The sequence below is a fragment of the Ambystoma mexicanum genome, chromosome 11, assembly GCF_040938575.1.
Source record: "Ambystoma mexicanum isolate Mex_15411 chromosome 11, UKY_AmexF1_1, whole genome shotgun sequence".
Taxonomy (NCBI): Eukaryota; Metazoa; Chordata; class Amphibia; order Caudata; family Ambystomatidae; genus Ambystoma; species Ambystoma mexicanum.
The window spans coordinates 984,782,980-984,808,325 of NC_090934.1; the positions used below are offsets into that span (position 1 = coordinate 984,782,980).

A 25,346-nucleotide genomic window follows, 5' to 3' on the forward strand; every position below is an offset into this window, starting at 1 on the left:
GGCACACGCCGGAGCACTGACGGTCATCCGGGAACCGAACCTCCGTAACCTCTGCAACACTTTCGGGATGACGGGGACTGGAGGAACACCTACAGCAGCGGGAATGACCACTCCACCACAAACGCGTCTCCCAAGGCTCCTTTAGGAGGAAATTCCTGCGAGCAAAACCTTTTGCACTTCCGGTTGACACTGGAGGCGAAGAGATCCACTTGAGGGGTCCCCCAGAGGGCGAAGATCTCCAGGAGAATCTCCTGAGCCAGCTCCCACTCGTGAGAGATGGTGCTCTGCCTGCTCAGAGCGTCCGCCATCTCGTTGTCGTCTCCGGCCAGATGAACCGCCGAGATCGAAACTTCCTGCTGGATGGCCCAGAACTCGAGCTGCATTGCCTCCCTGCACAGCGGAAGTGACCCTGCCCCCCCTTTTTGTTGAGGTAGTGCATGGCCACCGTGTTGTCTGTCAGAATCAGGACACTCTTCCCACACAAAGTCGGCAGAAAAGCCTTCAGGGCTAGCCTGACGGCCCTCAGCTCCAACAGATTGATATGGAGTCTGGACTCCGACGGAGACCAACGACCGCTGACTGTCAGCTCGTTGGCATGAGCTCCCCATCCCGTGAGGGATGCGTCCGTCACGATCGTCACCTCCGGCCAGGGCAGCCAAAATGGGGCATCTTCATCAGATTGCCCTCGACGGCCCACCACAGAAGGTCCCGGGCTACCGAGGGTGGCACCTGAACAGGGTCCGACATCCTGCCGGAGGACTGAGACCACTGGAGCTTGAGTGCCCACTGCAAAGATCTCATCCGCAGACGAGCCTCTGGCACCAGAAGAATGCAGGACGCCATGAGGCCGAGCAGTCTCAAGAACTCGGACGCTGGGAGAGTCTGGGCAAACTGGAACTTGTGCACCATCTGCTGAATGTGAAGAGCCCTTACCTGAGGAGGAAAACACTGGCCCAGGGACGTGTCGAGCACTGCTCCGATGTACTGGAGCCGCTGCGTTGGTGTCAAATGGGACTTCATTAAATTGAGGGAGAAGCCCAGCCTGTGAAGGGAGCGGCAGGTGACGGACAGATGATCCAGGACTTTCTCGGGAGAGCTCGCCCTGATCAACCAATCTTCCAGGTAGGGGTAGACATGAATCCCCTTTCCTGAGATGTGCTGCCACCACCAGCATGAGCTTGGTGAAAACCCTCGGGGCGGAGGTCAATCCGAACTGCAGGACCGGAAACTGAAAGTGCGAGTCGCCAAACGCGAACCTCAGGTACTTCTTGTGCTTGGGATGGATCGGCACATGGAAGTAAGCATCCTTGAGGTCGAGAGACACCAACCAGTCCTGAAGTTGAAGGGCCTGGAGGACTTGAGAAAGAGTCACCATCTTGAACTTGTCCTTCCTGAGGAGTTTGTTCAAACCGCGCAAGTCCATGATGGGTCTCAATCCCCCCGTCTTTCTTTGAAATCAAAAGATAAGGGGAATACCATCCCTTGTTCCTCTCCGCTACAGGCACCAGTTCTATGGCGCCTTTCTCCAGCAGGGCTTGAATTTCCTGCGCAAGGAGCGGACCCGGACTCTTCAAAGAGAGGTTCCCTGGTGTATTGTGAGGCCTCTGCCGAAAAGGAAGACAGTAGCCGTGGGTTATCATCTCCAGAACCCACACATCTGAAGTAATGGTTGCCACTCTACAAGATACTGCGCCAGCCTTCCCCCAACCGGTGAACCATGGGACCTGGCCTCATGACTGAGTGGTAGTGGCTGCGGTGTTGCCTGAGGGCAAAGAGGCAACTGCCGAGCAGACTTGGCACCCAGAGTACCCTTGTTTCCACCTCTGGCACTTTTACGATTGCCTCTTTGAATGCTAGCTCCTCTCGCTTTACTGAAGGACGAGTAATAGCGAAAGGAAACTCCCTCCATTGCTGTCCCCTAGGACGAAAAGGCGGAGGTTGTCGAACTGCAGCGCCCAACGACTTTGCTGCAGCTTTGGAGGTCTGCAACCTCTCAAGGCTCTCGTCAGCCTTGCTGCCAAAAAGGTGTTCACCGTCAAAGGGCATGTTGAGGAGCCGGGACTGCACATCAGGAGCGAACCCAGACTTCCTCAACCACGTAAACCTGTGCATTACGGTGCTCGCCGCCATGGACCGGCTGACACAATCCGCCAAGTCCAAATCCGACTGAAGGGCCTCACACATGGCATCCTTGCCATCCTGAACCATAGCAAGGAAACTATCCCGTTCGTCCCCTTCGGGAACATGATCAGCCGCTAATGCAACACAGTTCCACAGAGTGTGCGTGAAACGAGACAAGGCCCATATGGAGTTGGCCACCTGAAGCGCCATACCCCCAGAAGAAAACACTTTCTTCGCCCAACCGTCAAAACGTTTGTCGTCCCTATCCGGAGGGATGGTAGGATACGACGCCTGCTTTGCCGGGGCCGTAGCCGCCTGCACCACCAAACTCTCCGGGGTGGGGTGCCTATACAAGTAGCAGGGGTTGCTACAGGCTGGACGGTATTTTCGCAACAAAGACTTGCCCAGTGCCGGGAGACTCTCCGGAGCAGTCCAAGCCGCCGCCACCCTTCTCTGCAAAGCCATATGAAAAGGCAAAACCGGGTCAGTGGGTGGACCGAGATCAAGGATGTCCGTGAGATCATCCTGAACAAACTCCCCTGGGGGAGCCGACCAACCCAAGTACTCGGTAACCCGAGACATAAGGCGCCGATATGACGAATCGGCATGAGTGCCAGGCTCCGGCCGACAAAACTCGACCTCCGGAGAGGTGTCCAATCCACTGGCATCATGCAGTGACTGCCTCAGGTCATCAAACTGACTATGGCCCAAGATAAGTTCATCCGGAACCGTAACCGGAACCGGAACCAGACCGCCATCAGAGCCTTCATCACCCTCTGAAATGTACTCCAGGCGGGGAGAGGAAGACCTCTGCGGACCAAAGCAGTGCCGGATAGAAAAGGCATCGACGTCAGCTGCAACGCCTCCAGCATCGGCGGCGTCGACACAGTCCTCGAAGCCGGAGCTCCGAGCGGGTCTCTGGACAGCCTGGGTGCCAACGGCATCGACGACCCCCTCAAAGACGGAACCTAGAGAGTAATGGTCGACGACCTCGGCGCCACAGGCGTCAACGTCTTCTTCGAAGACGGCACAGGATCACGCTGTCTCGAGTGCGTCGAGGACCGGGACCTGGAACGGGCATGGCGAGAACGGCTACCCTTGTCCGAGCAGGACCTCTCCCGCGAGCCGTGCCGACCACCCGAGCCCGAAGGCGTACGGGCGGTGTCTCTCGACCGGTGCCGACCGACCCCACTCGGAGGCGCAGACGGACCGGTGCCCTGCGATTCCAGAATCGCTAGCATCTGCTTCCCGAAGGAAGCCCATTCCTCCGGTGTCGCTTACATAGAGGGATAAGCGACCAGCCAACGGGCGGTGTCCTCGGAAGAGGACGGGGAAGGCGACATATGCCGGCGCTTCCTGGAATTCCGAGGAGTGGCGAGGCCGACTCCTGGAAGGAGACCCACCGGACTTCCGACGACGACGGGGAGCGTCACCCCTCAAGTCATCGGTCGAAAGCCCCGCAGACCTCGACTTCCGAGGCTTAGACACCCGACCTACCGACAGTTTCTTCTTGCGTTCTCGCAAGGCCTTCGCAGTGAGCGACAGGCAGTCGACACAGTCGTCCGTATCGTGGGCCTCCCTGAGGCACCAGAGGCAGGTGTCGTGCGAGTCCGTGACTGACATCTTGGACCCACAGTCCCCGCAGTTCTTGAAGCCCGGACGTGGGGGTCGAAGATGAAAAAGACATCGCCACAAACAAACCGAGAAAGAAAACCGCAACTCCAACGAGGCGTACCGATATTCACGAAGCGAACACGTTCGCGGAAAAAACAGAACTGAGGCTATGGGCGTCGTGCGTCCTACTTATCACATCGGGTGACGTCGGCTGTCGGAGGAGGTCCTCGGGGACGGCGCATCGACGTCATCGACGCAGACGCCAAAGATTATTCTGAAGCAGCACAGCTGTGGACATTACCTGTCATGGATATGGAATACGTCGGAGGACCCAAACCCCTCGAATAAAATAATTAAAGTTGGTAGCCTCGAACAATGGGAAAATCCCATAGGAAAATATTCGCGGTCGAATATAAAAAGTAGTTTCCACTGCCACCAGCCAAAACTCAATCAGGGGGGACGGAGACGTGCCCCCTCGACTAACAGTCCCTGGGGCAATCGAATTGCCCCCGACCAGTACGTCCACAATATGATGGTTTGTACTGGTTTCTGTTAATAATTTGGGACTAGTAAAGCCAATGGTGACTTTACATGCCCTGGGAGACAGTAGTCAGTCCCAGGGTATGGAGTCTATGGTGGGGTGTCACTATGACACCCCTGTGTTCCTGCACGGAGGGTGCTGTGTAACACACATAGGAAAAACACATGAGACCCTATGGAGTAAAGGACCCCATAGCCCATAAAACACATTACCAGTCAAAGGAATACCATGAATCATGTCCAAGAGATGGGAGAAAAAGAGTCTCACTCTTGGCAGGAGGAAAAAAACAAACTCCAGAAATCCAGCAAAGCTGCTGGGGGAACTCACTAGGTTAGGAAATTCAGCCTAAAGAGAGAATTCTCCCTAACATTGCTTGAGGCCAGATCTGAAGCATGAGCCCTGGTGATAAATTGAGTTTACTTGATACTTGTGATTATGGGTCTTGAAGGCAAGCGATATGTTTAACCGTCAGGTTCACTGTGATTTTACAGATTGTGAAAGGCGTAGGCACCGGGAGTTCGTAGTAGAATCAATATCATGCGAGTCTTGTAACAGGCAGTCAGTTTTCTGACTGATCAGAATGTGAGCGGTTTCCATACCGCAAGATGGACATAATGTGCATGTAATATTGTCCATGTTTAGCGGCCTCACCGAGGTCCGTGAATAATGTATCTTGTTATGATTGATTGTGATATCATACCACTAATTGGGTGACCTTTGGGTGTATAGGGGTGACTGGGATCTTGGATCGCCCCACACTCACCTGATGGTCACCATCACTACCTAGCAGGAGGTTGGGGCCCGGTGCAGTAGATTACTGACAGGTGCTCCTCCTCCCGCCCTTAATTCCCTTACCCTCGGTTATTGCACTCCAGGTGATAGCGGTAGGTGGGGGCACCACACGGTTTCTTTACTGCACTGATGCCCCCCTCCAGCTCTTAATCTTACTTTATGAGGCCCCCTCACCTCGATTTACCTGTGGGGACAGTGACACTGCTACCTCCTTAGTGTACACTCTCCATTGCAAGACCAACATTTTCTTTACAACAACTTAATCCCACACTTATTTTATGTTTCAATTATGGACACGCACACACTTATGTGCCAGCGGAAAGTTGGAACGCACATGCGCGCAACAGTCAGATCGATTCCGACACTACGGCATTTAGACTTATTTTCCATATCTAATGTGCTGGGGCTTAGACCAGGGCATTACTTTAGTGAAGAGAAGATGTTTTATGGATGGGCATACTGCAAGCTTCATGCTGCAGGCGCCCAGTCCCACACCAAGATGCAAGTCAGGAGCCGAGACGCGCATGCGCACCGCCTCCATGACGACCATGTAAACAGGAAGTAAACGAGCAGCGCGTCTTGGCGACGGGCTACTCGGTCTTCCTTGGAGTTACGTGATCTCTAATGGGGAGTGTCTTTATTGAGATACCCCAAGCATTCACTGCTTTGTGCGCATTGAGACGGGTACTGAACACAGTTTGTAGCTATATTATTAGAGATTAAGTCAGTGTTCCAACAAACGGGAGACAGGGCTATTTGTACGTTAGTATGAAATTCTTAACCCGCATGAGTGGTGGGTCTCGCTTCAGTCACGGATATTATTTTGGTCCAGTAACTCGGGATGAGCGCAGTATTTAGAGTGAGTCATGGTCTGCACTACGTTGTATGCCCTATTCGTTGTTCTGCAGTATACTATCCACGTGTGTACATACTGTAGGTAGCTCACTTTACTCTCAACATCAGTACACAAATTACCAATGGAAGTATCTTAGTTACCCCTTAACTCCATTAAAGTCCAAAGCTTCAACAACTGCTGGGAGGCATATTTACAACACATTAATGGTACACATTTGATCTCTTCTTGCCTTTAGCCATTGCTCACTGGAAATCGCAGTCTATTACCATTACATCACCTGGGGAGAGGTATTGGTCTTCCTTCCGGGTGAGTATATTAGGTCTCATTTGTATCACTTGAGGATATGACTTGTGATTTATAATGAACACTTACTATGCACTCTTTTACATTTACCACACAGGTGGTTACCCGTATTTTCTACATACACAGGAATTAAGGTTAGTGCTACGCTTCACTTGAGAAATCTGTTACCATAGAGGCCTAATTAGTTTATCCTTACCTTCTTTAGGAATTATGAATGAACACTTTTGAAACTGTAACACACCCCGCCCTGAAGATGGATTTTTGTTTAATCCGAAACGCGTCGGCAGACCTGGTTTGATATGAGTGTATTTAGGAAGCTCTGAGCAGAAAGAATTATACTGCTCAGAAGGACAATTAAGTCAATGTGGTTTTTCTGTTCAGCCACAAATGAATTCCTCGTTTAATTAGATATGCTATATTGTATTGTTTATAAACCTTTGAATATATTTCTGTGTTTGTGAGTACTGTTGTTCAGCTCAACTATATTACTGTCAGTGTTTCAGAAATGGTGAATATACTATTTTTCTTGTTAATGATTTCCCACACTATTAGATAATAGCGTGGTCCCAAATTTGAACGCTTTTCGCAAAACATAATACTCCATCTGCCTAAACTCTGTCTTGTCTCAGTCTTGTGGTTCCTGTCTGTAGACGAGAAGATAGACAGTGTCTTAACATACGTTGTTGATTATATCAATAGTAAGTAAACTCAGTGAATGTTGATTGCATCTTAATAAACTCACATAGTTGACTCTCGTGGCCCGAAACCTCTCCTATAGGGAGTTGGATTGGATTTATGAGGTTCCAAAAAAACAACGGGGACTGTGTCCCATAAGGAGTGCAGCATAGGGGCAACAGCTTATCAGGCCGATTCATGGAATAATTAGCGCGGCGCAAGTGGGCAAAAACGTGTGAATCGCAGTGGAATAGCGAAAATCGCAGTGCAAGTGCGAAAATCGCACGAAAAGCAGCGCACGTCGATTCATGGAAGGCCGTGCGCGAGAAAACCAGCGGATGTGCGATAAAAAAGTGCGCGGCGCACGTTGGTGCACAGGCCATCTAACAGCGTGCGCCAGGTCACAGCGAAAATCGCACAGGCCACAGCGAAATTCGCACATAGCGCGGCGCACGCAACAAAAGTAGGCGGAACACTGGCGTAACACTCGGAATGGGGAACAACTTGCCAAAACGTGGGCGGCACGGGGGAAGTACAGGGCACAAGTGCGCGGAACGCCCACACGCTCGCCTACAACACGTATTCATGGAATAGAATAGGGGAAAAAAGCGCACGCTCAAACCAGCGCACAGGCACAAACACGACCGCCACAAGAAAGGAGGCGGTAGCGTCTCTGCGGCTGTAAGAAATGTGCGCCAAAAGGTGCGCCAATAAATAGCACCTATATACTGCCATGATGAATGTCCCATACTGTGGCCCTCCAGGAAAAATGACGTGCAAAGGGGTACCCACAAACACGGACACCCGCTGACAAAAAATACGTGTGCATGTATACCAGGGTGCGCGGGAAGTGTCACACGCGATTTGCAGGGTACGTGCATCACAGGGGTTCGCGTGAAGTTCCTCACGCGATCGGGCCTGGGGGAGCGGGCTACGTGTATTACAGGGGTTCGCGTGAAGTTCTCACGCGATCGGGCCTGGGGGAGCGGGCTACGTGTATTTCAGGGGTTCGCGTGAAGTTTCACACGCGATCGGGCCTGGGGGAGCGAGCTACGTGTATTACAGGGGTTCGCGTGAAGTTCCTCACGCGATCGGGCCTGGGGGAGCGGGCTACGTGTATTACATGGGTGCGCGGGAAGTTCCACACGCGAATAGCCTGGGCGTGTGAATTTGAGGGGTGCGCGGGAAGTTCCACACGCGAATAGCCTGGACGCGTGTATTTCAGGGGTGCGCGGGAAGTCCCACACGCGAATAGCCTGGGCGCGTGTATTTCAGGGGTGCACGGGAAGTTCCACACGCGAATAGCCTGGGCGCGTGAATTTGAGGGGTGCGCGGGAAGTTCCACACGCAAATAGCCTGGGCGCGTGAATTTGAGGGGTGCGCGGGAAGTTCCACACACGAATAGCCTGGGCGCGTGTATTTCAGGGGTGCGCGGGAAGTTTTACACGCGATTTCTGCACGGTACGTGTATTTCAGGGGTGCCGGGGAGTCCCACATGTGATTTGACAGTGTGGGTCCTCCCAGGTGTACCCTGTACACCCTCCACGGCCCCTGCAGGCAGCCCACACCACAGGGGACTACCCTGCATCCCTGGTCATGTCCCGCAGGCAGCCCACCCAACATGGGTATGCCCCCCAGCAAAGGCACATGTCTCCTTGAACTAATGAACACCAACACATGTCCCCTTGCACCCCCACCCCCCAGCACTGTGGGGCACCTGCCAGCAGGCCCCCACCCATGTCCAACTCATGTCTCCCACCACCCCCACCCCCCAGCAGTGCAGGGGCAGCCTCCACCAGGCCCCCACTCATGTCACCCACCACCCTCACACCCCAGCCACCAGGGGCACCCTCCACCAGGCCCCCACTCATGTCTCCCACCACCCCCACACCCCAGCAGTGCAGGGGCACCCTCCACCAGGCCCCCACTCATGTCTCCCACCACCCCCACACCCCAGCAGTGCAGGGTCACCCTCCACCAGGCCCCCACTCATGTCTCCCACCACCCCCACACCCCAGCAGTGCAGGGGCACCCTCCACCAGGCCCCCACTCATGTCCCCTATCACCCCCACCCCCCAGCCACCAGGGTCACCCTCCACCAGGCCCCCACTCATGTCTCCCACCACCCCCACCCCCCAGCAGTTCAGGGGCACCCTTCACCAGGCCCCACTCATGTCACCCACCACCCCCACCCCACAGCCCCCAGCCACCAGGGTCACCCTCCACCAGGCCCCCACTCATGTCTCCCACTACCCCCACACCCCAGCAGTGCAGGGGCAGCCTCCACCAGGCCCCCACTCATGTCACCCACCACCCCCACCCCCCAGCCACCAGGGTCAGCCTCCACCAGGCCCCCACTCATGTCTCCCACCACCCCCACACCCCCACACCCCAGCAGTGCAGGGGCACCCTCCACCAGGCCCCCACTCATGTCTCCCACCACCCCCACACCCCAGCAGTGCAGGGTCACCCTCCACCAGGCCCCCACTCATGTCTCCCACCACCCCCACACCCCAGCAGTGCAGGGGCACCCTCCACCAGGCCCCCACTCATGTCCCCTATCACCCCCACCCCCCAGCCACCAGGGTCACCCTCCACCAGGCCCCCACTCATGTCTCCCACCACCCCCACACCCCAGCAGTGCAGGGGCACCCTCCACCAGGCGCCACTCATGTCACCCACCACCCCCACCCCCCAGGGTCACCCTCCACCAGGCCCCCACTCATGTCTCCCACCACCCCCACACCCCAGCAGTGCAGGGGCAGCCTCCACCAGGCCCCCACTCATGTCACCCACCACCCCCACCACCCCCACCACCCCCACCCCCCAGCCACCAGGGTCAGCCTCCACCAGGCCCCCACTCATGTCACCCACCACCCCCACACCCCAGCAGTGCAGGGGCACCCTCCACCAGGGCCCCACTCATGTCTCCCACCACCCCCACACCCCAGCAGTGCAGGGGCAGCCACCACCAGGCCCCCACTCATGTCACCCACCGCCCCCAGCCACCAGGGGCACCCTCCACCAGGGCCCCACTCATGTCTCCCACCACCCCCACACCACAGCAGTGCAGGGGCACCCTCCACCAGGCCCCCACTCATGTCTCCCACCACCCCCACAGCCCAGCAGTGCAGGGGCAGCCTCCACCAGGCCCCCACTCATGTCTCCCACCACCCCCACCCCCCCAGTCACCAGGTGCAGCCTCCACCAGGCCCCCACTCATGTCTCCCACCACCCCCACCCCCCCAGTCACCAGGTGCAGCCTCCACCAGGCCCCCACTCATGTCTCCCACCACCCCCACCCCCCAGCCACCAGGGGCACCCTCCACCAGGCCCCCACCCCCCAGCAGTGCAGGGGCACCCTCCACCAGGCCCCCACTCATGTCTCCCACCACCCCCACCCCCAGCCCCCCAGTCACCAGGGGCAGCCTCCGCCAGGCACCCACTCATGTCTCCCACCACCCCCACCCCCCCCAGTCACCAGGGGCAGCCTCCACCAGGCCCCCACCCATGTCCCCCTGCCCACAGGTCCTGACGATACACAATCATGGCAGTAATGGGCAGCATACCCAGCACAAACACCCAGGCAAGGATTGCATCCACCCACATAGTGAATGCAATTACATGACAACCCCAATGGCAAGTATGTAAATGAACACATGTCCGTCACACACACAATGGCTGCAAGTGAATGTCAAAACCCATATCATGACATGTATGAAACCAAAGACAAAATAACACAAGTGGAAGTAAAAATTAAAAATGTATTAAAGATTAAAAATAAGTAAACAAAAACATACAACTATGTGGATAACAAAATAAATGGTCCATGTTGGAGAACAAAAGTAAAAATCAAAAAACGAAAAAAGGAATACAAAAACAAATGTTGACCAAAGCAATATCAAGTAGAAGCAAAAGAATGAAAAACCATTTCCACATGGTGAACACAATAATGAAAAAAAGAAAATGTTCCTTCAAAAAACAAACTAAATACAGGAATGTACCAGGGTCCATGAGCCCAACACCATAAAGGAAATCTACTACTACCTAATGAAAAAAATATATACAAAAAAGTGGCCATTGTCCGAGTGGTCCAAAATAATAAAAACAAATAAAGGAAACCTAACACTAACTAACTATATAACTATATACAAAGGCAGCGGGCAAGTCCTGCGGCTCACTTGTTGATGTTGCTGGCCAGGGCATCATCGAACTCCATGTCGATGTCCTGGAGGCGGGACTCTGTCCTGGCCCCGAGGTCTCGCAGGGATAACCCCATGTCCAGCTCAAACTCCCTGCGAGCTTCCTCGAGGCACTCAGCCCGCCTCAACGCCCGACGCATGGAGAACTCCGCCCTGACCATGGCGAGCCGCTCCTCTTCCACCCGCTGCCGCTCCGCACCTATCCGCTGGACCAACTGCTCCCACACGGAAGACACCACCATCCCAGGGTTGCCCTGCCCTCCGGCCGATGCCTGCCCCTCTGATCTTGATGGCCCCGAGCCATGATGCCTCCCACGTCGAGCCCGCTGCTGCCTCCGACGCCACTGCCTCTGCCAGCACGACGGCATCCAGGCTGATGGAAACCACCGACGCCGTCGTGCACGTGCCCTGCCTGATGATGCCGTCACATCTTCCATCTGCTGGGGTCCAGTTGCTGTGTTGTCCACCCCTGCTGGACCTCCGACTCCCAACTGTGGCAGGGATGGGATCCCCACTGAGCTGGCTGCATTGGTCGGGGCAGGTCCACAGGGGGCCCTGGTGGCATCTGGGCTGGAAGACGGCAAGGAGAACGACTGGTGGATGGCCTGCACAGAGGAGGAGAGGGCCGCCACATTGGCCAACACATGCAGGAAACCCTCGAACATGGCCGATCCCAATTGGGCCACGTCGGCACGGTGCACTTCGTGATGACGTGCGTGCTCCTCCCGGGAAGCACGCACAGCATCACGAATCACAGCCGTGCGCATCGCGACCCCAATCAGGACCTTCTCCGCACGGCCAGGGGTTCCCACGTCCGCAGGTGGAGGGGAGTCAGGTGACATGGACATCCCCTCTACCTGCGGACGGGCCTGGGACGGGGCATCCCTGCTGGTGCATGGTGGTGCACTCACAGGGTCAGGGACAGCGACATGCACAGGCCCCTCCACGGTGACCTGTGCTGCCTCCTGCCCCTGGCCCTGGACTGCACCACTTGCACCAGCAGGGATGCCCCCACCAGGCCCCATGTGTGCCCCAGTGGCGGCCTCCTCCTCCTCTGTGCAAACCACCAACCTGGATGGCTCCTCACCGTCTCCCACCGTAGCAGGCCCCTGTGGGGGCTCACCCACCCCTTCCGCTGCAGCCGTGGGGGCATCCCCGCCGCCTTGCTCCACAGCGCCGTCTCCGCCCTCTTCTTCACTAGCAACTGCGTAGAGGGAGACAAAGAACACAAGCATCAGGGCACTGTACAATGGTCCCCTAGACAGGAAGCAATAGCAGATGAGCACCACTGTCAAAGTACACTTCCATCATGTCCCTCCACAACACATGGGTCAGTCCAGGCAAAACACACACAGTAACAGGCATGGTGCATGCCATGGACATTTCCATGCATGTCCAATGGACTCTAGAAACATTCAATGATATGTAACTCACATGCATCATGGCTCATGCCTATCACATGCACACACTTCACCTCAGTCACATCCATCTGGCCCCAAACACACCAAACACAGCGGATACAAGGGTAATTTGGCTGCTTCACTGAATCTGTGCATTGTCACACACATGTGTCATGCATCCATGGCATGCACAAGTCACAGACACGCAGGTCAGGCACACAGACATGGCTACCATATATGTACCTGGCATCAGCACCCATCCCTCACCCCCACCCATGTCCAGGTACAGAGACTGGCATGCTCTCATGTTCAAAATCTGCATAGGGCTCCCCATGCGGCATTTGAACACATGCAACAACCATGTGGGTCACACATCACTGGTCGCACATGCATTACCATGATGTCCCTGCACACATACATGCATACATGGCCTATGGCACACATACAGGCAAGTATCATAGAACCAGCACACCGCAACATGCCCTGTCTCACACAGTAATGCTTGGACACTTACCGCTCAACTCCAGACGGGCCTCCCTCTCAAGGATCTGGGCGTGGAGCGCTGGGCGTACGCGTTCCAGGACCCTCATCTGGATGGAACTCATGCGGCCCCGGCCCCCCTCCACGAGGCGCCGGGCCTTCACAAGGGTCCTGGACCTCAAGTCCTCCCAGCGCTTCTTGATCTTCAGGACGTCGCGGGTTGCCACCCCCTCCGCGTTGATGGCAACCACACAGTCGGCCCAGATCCTCTGCCATCCTTCCTTGCTGGCGCGGGACGATCCAAAGAGGGCATCATACTGCCCCAGGACATGCTCCACCAGGACACCAACTTCGGTGGCAGTGAAGCTGGTGCCCCTCTGCCCTGGGGTTGCCTCTGGTGCCAGATGTGGAAGTGCCCGACATGGCAACCGCAGAGGCAGGTGTGGGTGGGCAACTGGGTCCTGGGGCTGGGCTGTGGAGCGATGTAATCCCAGTCGGGAGTCTTCAGTTCCAGGAGGGGTGGACACAGCAACTGGACCCCTGCAGATGGCTGATGTGCAGGCACCAAATGGCAGGGCACGGTGGCAGCAGGCAGGCAGCAGCAGATGGCACATGGGAGGCTGCTCGGGGCACTGGGGGGCAGTAACTCGGCCTTCTGGGCAGGAGCGTGGTCTTCCGTGTGTTTTCGCGTGGCCAGCTTGATACGGAGTGATTTGGCACGTGAAAATCCTGCACGTCAGCGTGAAATCCGAGGAAAGGCCCTTAGCGCGTAAGCGCGTCAGCACGCATACGCGATTCTATTGGACCAGAGTCCCTCAGCGCGTAAGCGCGTCTGTGACGTGACCCGCACGGGTGTTCCCCACTCAGCACGTGATGACGGGGCACACGTGGAAATACTGCACGTCAGAGTGTCATCGCGTGTAATTGGACAAAAGTGCGCGTACACGCGATTGGCCTATGTACGTGTATTTAATGGGTGCGCGGGCACTTACACACGCAAGTACGTCAGCGAACCTGTATCCCGTGGTGCGTGTGAATTTCCACACGCTATTGGACTGGGAACTGGATTCCAGGGGTGCGCGGGTCACACGCTGTATCCCGTGGTGCGTGTGATTTTCCACACGCTATTGGACTGGGAACTGGATTCCAGGGGTGCGCGGGTCACACGCTCGCCTAGAACACGCGCAAAGCATAAATTTGCGGACTTTAACAATAACAAGCTCAGACGCCAGGATGAACATACCGTTCCTAGCAGCAGTGGCTGTGGTCTACCAAAGGAGGAGGAGGAGGAGGAGGATAGTCAGGGCCAGAATATTCACACCCAGAACCAGCCTTTTCGGGATGCCGGATGACCAGGTGTATGGGAGGTACAGGTTTCCACCACACATTATACTGGACCTGGTGAGTGAGTGGGAGGATGACCTCACATCACCCACCCTGTGCTCCCAAGCACTCAGCCCCCTGGAGAAGGTCCTCAATGTACTGCACTTCTTAGCCACTGGATCATTTCAGCGGACAAGTGCCATAGTGGGTGGGGTGTCACAGGCCACCCAGTCACGCTGCCTACACCAGGTCTTGAACATCATCACTGCACGCCCATCAGTCCGCAGGCACATATACCTGCCCAGAACACCTGCAGAAAGGCATGTTGTCGCCCTGGATTTTTACGCTGTGGCACGATTCCCCAAAGTGCTAGGTGCCATCGACTGCACCCATGTGGCTCTACGTCCCCCCAGGGCATCTGAGCACATCTATAGGAACCGCAAGCACTGGCATTCCATCAACGTGCAGGTAGCATGTAATGCCAAGGGAATCATCACCTCAGTATATGCCAACTATCCCGGCTCCACCCACGACAGCTTCATTTACCGAATGTCCACCCTAAGCCGGGACCTAGAAGCTGGGCGGCATGGCGATACATGGCTGCTTGGTGAGTATGTATGCCACTGCACATGCATGCATGTTGGATACTGAGCAAGGTCACAACCCCACCAATGATACCAATCACCACCTCCACAGGGGACAGTGCCTACCCTCTCAGCCCCCACATGATGACGCCAATTCGGAACCCCACCACGCCACCCCAGGTAAGATAGAACACAGCCCACATTACGACCCCGGGCATAGTGGAGCGCACATTCGGAGTGCTGAAGACACGCTTTCGCTCCCTTGACCGTTCTGGCGGGCAGCTGTTATACGCTCCCCCGGTAGTGTGCAGGATCATAGTGGCAGCATGTGTCCTGCACAACGTTGCAACACGCCGGGGCCTGGCCGTGGACATGGTGGTGGCCCCACATCCCCAACCACATGCACAGCCGCTGCGCATGGGAGGGGAAGGGCACGGGGGGAGGCAGCCCGTACACAGCTAGTGGCTAATTACTTCACATAGAAATCACACCCCGGTGGAGTGCACACTGCCCTGGCACATTCCATCTGACAATCAATGATGACTCAACCTGACACTGATCCTGAATGTCTGGAGAATGAACCGTGAATACCATATCAGCCTGAGATTGTTCACCTGGAAGTGTCACAATGTGTGCATCCCTACCCACACAGACACCACCAATGCAGTTTTGTGAAGTTACACATTGAAGCAGCTAAAATGAATACCCACTTGCAAAATGCAACAAGAGGACAGTGCCATGTCAGCCAACCCAACCCCAGCACCGCCACACGACACACCGTGCCATGTCATGCTAATTGCAGGTAAACAATGTAATCCCCACAACATGACATCAGTCTCACTATGTACAGTGTCCCTATTAGAAACCTGCAACACCTGAAATGCTCACAGCAATGCCGGACCAACAACATACTTGAGCACGTACTACCATTAACATGACATCACAAATGTTACATATTAGTAGTCTCACCAACTGGAAATGCCTGCACTCCCACCACTACCAACTGTGCAGTGTTGGAGCCATGTAGAGTTGTAGGTGCACTGCTGCCAACATGGACCCCATCTCCAGACTAGAGGTCCTTGTGTGGACATGAGGAAGGGACCTGCAAATTGGGTGGTAGACACAGAAGAAGAGTTACACATCAATGCAACATGCAGTGTACAACACAACAGCAATATGCACTAGGAATGTATACACAGTATTGACTACAGACTGCCCACACAGCTCATGGGAGTCCAACGTCACTGTGTAATTCACTGTCACTTGGGCACACCCTTTGCAAGCCCATGGAAACGGGAAGCAGGAGGGGTGTGTGTGACTCAAACCCAAGCATCGGAACCAAATACATTACAAGCCTGCATGTGCCCAGCCACAATGCAGCGTATGCCCACAGGAACCACGGAAGCCAACAGATCGTCCCAAAAAAATTGGGAATAAAAGAAATAAAAATAAAAATAAAAAACAATCAAAAATGGCCATTGATGGGCCCGGGGGGGGGGGGGGGGGGTGTTGGGGAGGCCACCCAGGAGGTCCGAGGACAGGATGCACACCAGAACCCACCTGCGTGGATCCTGGGAAGATAAAACACCTCCATGGGCTCATGGCCCACACGGCTACCCTATTGTGGGAGTATCACTGCTGTCGCTATTATCACCCTGTGCAGCTGCATCCGGAGGTGGTTGCACTATGGGAGGCAGCCCACGCAAGGCCCTAGTCTGCTCCTCCATGGCTGCAAGCATGCGGGTGTGGTAGGTCTGGTTCTAGAGGATGAGTGTGCAGAGGTCCCCATGCAACAACTCACGGGATGCCCGGACCTCCGCCTTCGTTGCCTGCATCTCAGCTGAGAGCGTACGGGTGAGACGCTCCAGCTGCTGTTCTGTCCTTTGGTGTGTAGAAGCCTCAAGCTCAACAAGAGTCGTCCTGAGGTGAAGGAGCTCCTGCCTCAGGGCTTCCCTGTGGCCCTGGGACTCAATGGAGATGGCCTCCTGCAGAGTCGCCAGTGCCGCCCGCCTGTCCCTGTTGGACCCCAACATGTCCTCCCTGTGTGACTGGCAGATGGAGTCGGTTGCCTGCTCTAGTCGCTCCATCAGCCTTTCTGGGGGGACAATGGAAGTGGCCACCCTATCCATGGCCTGAGCCATCATCTCGGATGATGCAGCCTGTTGGGTTGCCATACCGTAAATGGATTGCTCCCATGCGGTATTGCCGGGTGGCGTACGGCCACCACGTCGGCGGGCACCACACCTGTCTGGGGCTGTGCCGGCACTGCCTGAGGCTGCAGGACTGCATTCCCCCTCTGATCTGCTGGCCCAGGAACAGGATCAGATGTCGCGGAGTGTGACCCTGCATCCGTAACCACCGAAGGCGTAGCTGCCAACACTGACATCCCCATGGAGGGTTCTGACCCTGGTGCAGGTGGGTGGGACAGAACAGAATCCCTCCCTGGAACACTCACCTGCGACGGCACGTAGGTCTCATCCGAATCAACACCTGAGTACAGCTCGAGGGAGGTGCAGCCAGAGACACCCCTTGAGAGCACGACCTGCAGCACTTGTGGGTTCTCCCCCACCACCACACCACGTCCCTCACTGGTGGTTGGTCGGCCCTCGGACCCCTCCTGGGTCTGCACCATCTCAACAACCCCAGCAGTATCAGGTGCGTCTTCCCCTGCAAAGACATGAAAACAAAGAAATGGAAACAGGCATTAGCACCATGGCACACAATGAGGGCTGAGAAGCAAGAGAACCAGTACTTGATTGACACATATCCCACATGACTAAAACCCTCCCATGCATGCACCCTCACTGCGTATGAAGTGCAGGCAAATGGCACACACTGATGACACCAAGATGGAAGATGAACACATTTGCTGCATGCTGCCTGGCAGTGGCATCACACATTGGCCTGTGATTGCCAGGTGAAACACACATGCCATCACACAGATGGCATGTACCATTGCTATTGAGTGAAGATGGAGAGGAGGGCAGCACCTATTCATTCAGTCCAGTTCCCGCATGTAATTGCTTTTCTAATTCTAACAGGTCAGATTTTTCACCTGGAGCTGCCAGTCTGAAATGGTCCAATTGCACAGGGACATGTGTGTACAAATGATATCCAGGTAACAAAGTCACTCCACTTTACCATACCCATGTCAGACATGTGACTAGTGGACAGCGACATGCAAAAATAAGCAAATATGTTGTGTCAAGGTGACACTTCAAGGGCAACTGGCGTGCAGTTGTGCTAGATGTCTACTGTTGGCAGAAGGGATACTGCTATGGCCAAATGCAGCTGCGCAGGAAGGATTGCATGAAGCACATGGCTGACCCATACGACTCAGGCGCACACACTCTCACCTGGCACACAAACAGAAGCCCTCACACACACACACCATGCACATGGATGACACACACATGCATGTGCACTCACCGGACAATGCCTCGTAATCAGCCAGATCTCCCACGCCTTGGATCTGTTCCTCCATGACGTAGGTCCCAGCGACTGACTCATGTGGAGTGAGTTCCATGTCTACTACTGGAGACCCACCTCCAGTCACTAGAGTTGCGGCATGACTTGAGGCCAGCTTACTCTTTGCCCTGCGCTTTAGGTCATTCCAGCGCTTATAGCAATCATTGGCTGTGCGCCTCACGATTCCAAGGGCACTTACGATGTCCGCAACGGTCTGCCAGTGTGCCTGGCGTTGTGCAGGTGTGGTCTTGGATCCTGCAACAATGACCATCTCGTTGTCATGTCCGGACACATACTCGACAAGTGCATTCAGTTCGTCATCCGTGAAGCTGGGCTTCCTGGACGGGCCGGACTGTGTAGCCGTGTCTGGGGCATCAGCCTGTGCCGGACGAACACTCTTCCTCTTCCGCTTGGAAGGTGGTGGTGATCCTGAGTGTCCTGCGCCGCTCTGGACACTAGGGGCAGGAGCCCTGCTGGACTCTGTATCAGGAGTGTGGGATTGCACACTCAGCATGGGAGTTGGTGCAGGCATTGGCTCTAGTGTGATGGTGTCAGGGGGAATGTCAGCAGCATGGACTAGGACCGACACTGTCCTGGCTGGGTGTGTGAGGGCTGGGGTGGATGGAGCCGCAGCTGCCCCTGCAGCCTCTCCGCCCTGCCTCCTTGGCGCAGCAGATGACCTTGCTGCCCCAGATCCACGTGGCATGATGGCATCAACGTGCACCAGCCCACGTGTCGTAGCCCTGCTGACCTGGAAGTCAGCCATGGAGTCAGCCAGGTCTGGTGCCACAATGGGCTGGTCCAACAAGGGCTGAGCATGGATGGTGTCAGCCACATCAGCCTCAATGGGAGGGAGGGGGGGGGGGTGCCCGTGACTGGTCCTCCACACATGGGGGGACAGGCTCACCCTGCAAGTAACGTTCACGTCCCCTACCGGATCCACCACGGCCACCACTTGTGGCTCTTCCACCTTTGCCACCCTTACGGAATCCTCGCCTCCCAGCCATGGCACTGATGTTAATGTGCGTATGGGAGTGGATGTAGACTATTGTCCTGGGCAATTGGGGGTCAAAGGGGTTGGGTACCAGATGGTAATTGTACCCTAGTCCTCTAGCAAGGCTGAATGTAACCCCTGGGGAAAGATGACGGGTCACGCAACGCACAGGAGGCCCAAAAAAGGGAGATGACGTGCACGCAACCCCTCCTAGACCACGTGTGCAGAAAGAAACACCTGCACTACGCTGTGGCACCCAGTAACACAAGAATGAACGTATGCGTGTCACACGCAGCCTAGAATGACCTCTGAAGGGGTAGGCTACACACGGGGCAAGCACTGATGTTAGATACGTGCGTGACTCACCGTCTGCCTGGTAAACGAGCGTGTAAAAGGAGCACGTTTGGTTGGCAACACCCCCGCCAAAAGAAGATTTGTACGCTGTCTGAGGAGACAGGACAACAGTAGAAGGGAGCACTGTTTGAGGGAACAGGCCCAGGTAAACCAGTAAAAGAGAAAAAAGAGAAAAAGCTGTCAGAGGTAACAGGGAATACGAACTTGAAACGCCGTGAAGTAAATCGCGTGTGAAACGACAAGAAGTACAGAATTCACCCACTCGCTCTCCACGAAAAGCACGTACAAGGAAAACGTGTTCTACACGTACCTTTTATACAGGCCCACACGTCCAGCGTCACTTACGCGGCGTGTACGCGCTAGGGCCATTTCCACCAATTACATGCTTTGTCACTTCTGCGTGTAGGGCCATTTCCACCAATCACACGCGATTACACTCTGACGTGCAGTCTTTCCACGTGTGCTCTGTCATCACGTGCTGTGTGGGAAACACCTGTGCGGGTCACGTCACAGACGCGCTTACGCGCTTTGGGCCTTTCCTCAGTTTTCACGCTGACGTGCAGGATTTTCACGTGCAAAATCACGCCGTACCAAGCTGGCCACGCGTACGCACACGGAATACCACGCTCCTGCCCGGAAGGCCGAACTACTGCCCCCCAGAGCCCGAGCACGCTCCCACCTGCTGCTGCCTGACTGCCTGCTGCCCCTGCACTGCTGGGGGGTGGGGGTGGTGGGAGACATGGGTGGGGGCCTGGTGGACGGTGCCCCTGGTGACTGGGGGGGGGGGTGGGGGTGGTGGGAGACATGAGTGGGGGCCTGGTGGAGGGTGCCCCTGGTGACTGGGTGGGGGTGATAGGGGACATGAGTGGGGGCCTGGTGGGGGCTGCCCCTGGTGACTGGGGGGTGGGGGTGGTGGGAGACATGGGTGGGGGCCTGGTGGAGGGTGCCCCTGGATGGTGGGGGGTGGGGCTGGTGGGTGACATGAGCAGGTGTGCAGGGTAGTCCCCTGTTTTGTGGGCTGCCTGCAGGGGCCGTGGAGCGTGTACAGGGAACACCTGTGAGGACCCACCCAGCCTAACTGTGTAACTTCCCACGCACCCCTGTAATACACGTACCAAGCCAAATCGCGTGTGAGAATTCCCGCGCATCCCTGAAATACACGTACCCTGCTGAAGTCGCGTGTAAAACTTCCCGCGCACCCCTGAAATACACGCGCCCAGGCTATTCGCGTGTGGAACTTCCCGCGCACCCCTGAAATACACGCGCCCAGGCTATTCGCGAGTGGAACTTCCCGCGCACCCCTGAAATACACGCGCCCAGGCTACTCGCGAGTGGAACTTCCCGCGCACCCCTGAAATACACGTAGCACGCTGGGAGACATGAGTGGGGGCCTGGTGGAGGATGCCCCTGCACTGCTGGAGGGGGAGGGGGGGGGGAGGGTGGTGGGTGACATGGGTTGGGGCCTGCTGGCAGGTGCCCCACAGTGCTGGGGGGTGGGGGTGGTGGGAGACATGGGTGGGGGCCTGGTGGTGGGTGCCCCTGGTGGCTGGGGGGTGGGGGTGCAGGGGGACATGAGCAGGTGTGCAGGGTAGTCCCCTGTTTTGTGGGCTGCCTGCAGGGGCCGTGGAGGGTGTACAGGGAACACCTGTGAGGACCCACCCAGCCTAATCGCGTGTGATAATTCCCACGCACCCCTGTAATACACGTACCCAGCAAATTGGCGTGTGATAATTCCCACGCACCCCTGTAATTCACGTACCCTGCCAAATCGCGTGTGATAATTCCCGCGTACCCCTGTAATACACGTTCCCTGGACAATCGCGTGTTGAACTTCCCGCGTACCCCTGTAATACACGTTCCCTGGACAATCGCGTGTTGAACTTCCCGCGTACCCCTGTAATACACGTTCCCTGGACAATCGCGTGTTGAACTTCCCGCGTACCCCTGTAATACACGTTCCCTGGACAATCGCGTGTTGAACTTCCCGCGCACCCCTGATATGCACGTTACCCGCTTTGTGTTCCTTGTTTGGCAGCCCTGTAAACTGGTCCAGGGTTAGCGCAGCCCTTTGCGATGATTTAGCGATTTTGATGGCTTTTCCTTGCGCGAGGGCGTTCTTGGGGGCGTTACTGGCGCTGCTGCAGGGTCGCTGCGATACTCTGCGCCACGGCTGGTTTGGGAGCCTAAAATCCATGAATACGCTGTGCGCGGAAATCGGTTTTAGCGCACGTGCCTGGCGCAGACAATCGCACGCGGACACTGCGCCAGCCGCTTGCGACACTTTTCTGCGAAATTCTATGAATTACCCTGTGTGTGTGTCTGAAGCTTTAACTTCAGAACATAACTGCTCCCAAACATTTATATCATCATAATTTGCTTGTATTTTGGCACCTTGGCTATAACGTTCTGTAGGTCTTATCGGTTGAAGACTGGAGCACAACACCTCCATCGTGGTCCCCCAGCAATCAATCTATTGAAAGTACCACCTTTAAAAGGTCAGAAGTCGTGACTTGATAAGGCTTGACCAGAATCCGCCACACCACCATACGTGCCCTCATTCTCCTAAGGATAAAAGGATTACAGCAACATTTCTTTTTACATGTGCGACTCAGAGGTAAAAGCCCTGCGTCAAGCATTTGTCAATAATCTGGCATCCCTTGGGATACACATGCCTCTTGCAGGGACCAGGTTAGCTACATACAGACACACCCTTTCACAACATGGAGAGGCCATCTCCCAGCAGGTCTATGTGCTGCAGGACTAACAGCGTTCGCTCAGTTTTTCATTTTTGATGGGAAATTGTAGGGGAGTAAATGGCATTTTCCAGCGTGGATTATTTTAAAATATATTTCGTTTTGATCACAAGTAATACATTAACAACCTAGCAGCGACAGTATGCTGCGAAGGACAGTGCAATTGTCACAACATGTACATTGCTCTAATATATCACAGAATGAATCAAAAAGGACTAACTAGCAAGTCAGAACACAACCTCAATCATAACATTCTGGAACAATGATCACATTTGTAAGATCCACATATCTCCTCCCATAAAAGCCCCACCCCATGACGTATACCTTTTTGTTCCTTGACATCATTAAAGAACGTCATCAGTATGTATTGATTAGCAAACGCTACACAATAAATACGCTCAACGTTAGTCTTAAACAGGACACCCGATTAGCACCCACGACTGGGCAGCCCCATATGCATTGCTTGCACAGACCTCATGGTGGCCTGATGCCAGAGGGATACTTTGATGCCTTAAATACAAAGATCTTTACATTCATAACAGAGTCCTCTGTCATATAATGATACGGTATATGGATAGGCCAAGTTATAGGGAGGGGAGGAGAAAATCCATCCACTCTACACAGCATGTTGCAGAAGCAGATGTTAATATTACAGGCTAAGTTAATCAATGGGTCCTTTATTTTTCTTCTACAAAAGGTCTGCACATTTGAACTCTTCTGTATATATTGAAAAATGATAAAAAAAACGCACACAAACCTGCCCAATTACACAGTAAACGCAAACAGAATATACGATACGGCATTTATAACGCGTACACAAGTGTTTCTAGGCGCAACAAGGCAAGGAGGGGGTAAACAACAACGATCTTACTAGGCCTTGTGTCATTCAGATCACGCAGGCAGGGGGGGCAAAAAGGGGGGTAGGGGGAGTGGAGAAGTGCACAAGCGAGGGGAGAGGGAGAAGTGCAGGTAGCAGAGTGCAGCCAACAGGTGGCTTATAAGTGCAGAGAATGGGTGGACTGTAGGGTTACAGATACCGACCACAAGTGCTAGGGGGCCAGGAGGCAGTGTGAGGTGCAACTGGACAGGCAGAGACCTGGTCCGAAGTTCAGAGGGTGGCCAGGTAAACCAGGTACATGGAACAGATGGGTTATCAGCAGGGGAGAGGAAGAGAGAAAGAGGAAGCGAAGAGGAAGGTCTTGAGTTGCTTCCAGAACTGAAGGTGGTTCTGCTCAAGCTTGAGAGGGGCAGGGAAGCTATTCCAGAGGGAGGCCCCAGCCAAAGAAAATTATCCGCCCCCAACTCTCTGCTTGGAGAAGCGGCTGACCCTCGGAGAGTTTTGAGGTGGATGAGCAGAGAGCTCGAGAAAGGAGATGCTTAGGAAGAGAGAGTGGCCCAGGCCCCAGAAAGCCTTGTGGACAATGTAGAGGGTCTTGAACTTAATCCTTGCCGCCACTGGGAGCCAATGTAGAGATATCCGAGCTGGGGAGATACGATCCCTGGGCTTGAGGCCATGGACAAGTTTTGCAGTCCTGTTCTGGATGAGTTGTAGAGGGTGGGGAGTAGAGACAGGAAGATTTAGAAACATGACTTCTATTATGCGTTTTGAGGTTTTGAGAGCAGAATTGTCTCCGTCGATGATTAATGCAGGTCCTCATTTACTGAACTAGCAGCGCTTAATGGTATGCCAGTGCTTTGATACAATAGCGCAGAGAGGCCAGTCCACGGTGCTAAAATGTACATCTAATCTCATAGTCAAATGTTGGCTGTCCAGAGTTAGTTAACTGACTTTTGAAGGATGTAAGGCTATCGACTGAGCTAATAATAATCACAGTGCTTAGAGGTTGGAGGAACCCTGTAGGAAGCTCTACATAAAAATGGAAATGCATATCTTAATGGCCACCACAGGGACATGCTTTTATGAGTTTCCATTTCATTTGAAAATGCAACCATTTCATAGTTGTTCTGTAACGGCACTTGCACTGGCTGGAGAGCTAGGTTTTTAATGTTTTAAGTCTAGTCGTAAAGATTCGAAAGAGGCTATGACCCCCGTTATTGGTCGAATGATAATCACTCACTCACTCACCATTCAGCAAGAGCCCTGCTGCCGCTAGCCATTTATAGTAGCATTTACCACATGGACTCCAAATAATGTTTTAAAGGACGTTTAAACTAGACATTTAATACTAGTCTGTGCCTGCGATAAAGTTTTAATGTAAAAATGTTTTAAAATAATTTGCCTCAGCTAAAGTGTAAATAGTATGCACCAAGCAACGAGAACATTGCATACATTAAAAACAAAGAACACATACCAAAACCGTTGTGTAACAAAGATGTGTGGCTTCAAACAGATTATATTTGTGGAAAATGTTCCCCAACACATTGGGTATGAACACACCACAGATGCAACTTTATGATGAATGCACACAAAGGGACTCTGAAAAATACTTTTAGGCAATGCAAGCAAGCATTCAATGAAAAAGCATCACTTTTTTGTTAAAATGATAGTCCCCGAATTGTACATCTTATTACTGCTACAATCCTAAAATTCTAGGAAAAACAATACATGCATAATCTCCCTCTCCAGACACAAAACACAGCAGCAGTTGAACAGAAACAATTTCTCATCTCACAGGGTGCTCTTTCTGGCAGACTAAGAACACAGTTTAGAGAACAATGTCTGTCCTTCATGGTCTGCAGTTTCATATAAATAGATTATAATCAAAACCTGTGTTCTGGTTTCTGTCAAAGCACCTGCCCTTTGCAGTGACCTATACGCTCAATTGGAGCGTAGGTTTATGAATATAAAGATAAAAAGGTGTCATATTAGCAAAATGTTAATGCTTCAAAATGCCTGTTGATAACATGGGATATAGTATTTTTCTC

At 54.2% G+C, this 25,346-nt stretch overlaps 1 protein-coding gene across 10 annotated transcripts in view; it reads right to left on the reverse strand.

Moving 5' to 3' along the window:
* NAP1L4 (nucleosome assembly protein 1 like 4) overlaps nt 1-25,346 on the reverse strand; it is a 1,556,420-nt gene that overhangs the window by 1,492,915 nt on the left and 38,159 nt on the right. The window lies entirely within an intron of this gene.